Here is an 877-nt window from a genome sequence, read left to right as displayed (position 1 = left end):
GCAATCACTTCTAATTACATAGGCTTCAGAATTTTCCATCTCAAAAGATGATGGTGTGTGCACATGTGTGCAATCACTTCTAATTACATAGGCTTGGTAATACATAGGCTTGGTAAAATATCTGTAATCATCTCAGCAAACACCTTGGATGTAAACATTCGTGTTTTGAACTGGTTACCTATTGACAGGAATTGTAGCCTTGGGCACCTGGAGATTGGATGCATCACTGTTCACTAGACAAACATCAAGAGACAGGAATTAAAGCAAAATAGGGAGATGATGGCAGCTGTGCCTGAGAGAAATGGGGGGGGGCTGAAGGAAGCATGGTGATTTGGGTTGATGGGGGGTGGAGGGGGGGTTTCTACATGCCCTTGCACTGTCCACCTTGTAATTGCATGAAGGGACAAATCACAGCCAAAGCTACCATAGTTTCTTACAGGGAAGGGAGCACTGCAAACTCACCTCAGCCATTTTAGTGCCAGTTTGATCCCCGCCCTAAAGGTGATCCACATGATGCAGCAGACCTCTCCTGTCTCACCTGCTGCTCCCCTCAGCAGTGTATTTCAGTAGTTATGTCTGTTCTGCTACCCACTCTGTCTCTGGTGAATCCTCTCACCTCCCCTGTAACCTTGGTCAATACCCCAGTTCTGTATGCATAAATAAAATAAAAATCTAAAAAAAAAAGTAGGTCAAATATTTTTAGTTCCTAATTTGATGCAACAGGCAAGGGCTGGTGGAGGAGGTGGATCATTTCAGGCAGTGATAAATTAAGATCAGAGAATACATTTCACACATTGCAGAGGTCTGGATTCCCCTTTGGAATATTGATTGACTCCTGCATTGGGACCTTGTGGCAATGAGAGAGATCCTTGTATCT

The sequence above is a fragment of the Condylura cristata genome, unplaced genomic scaffold, assembly GCF_000260355.1.
Source record: "Condylura cristata isolate star-nosed mole 26May11 unplaced genomic scaffold, ConCri1.0 scaffold00004, whole genome shotgun sequence".
In the NCBI taxonomy this organism is placed as follows: domain Eukaryota; kingdom Metazoa; phylum Chordata; class Mammalia; order Eulipotyphla; family Talpidae; genus Condylura; species Condylura cristata.
This window is presented reverse-complemented; position numbering follows the sequence as displayed.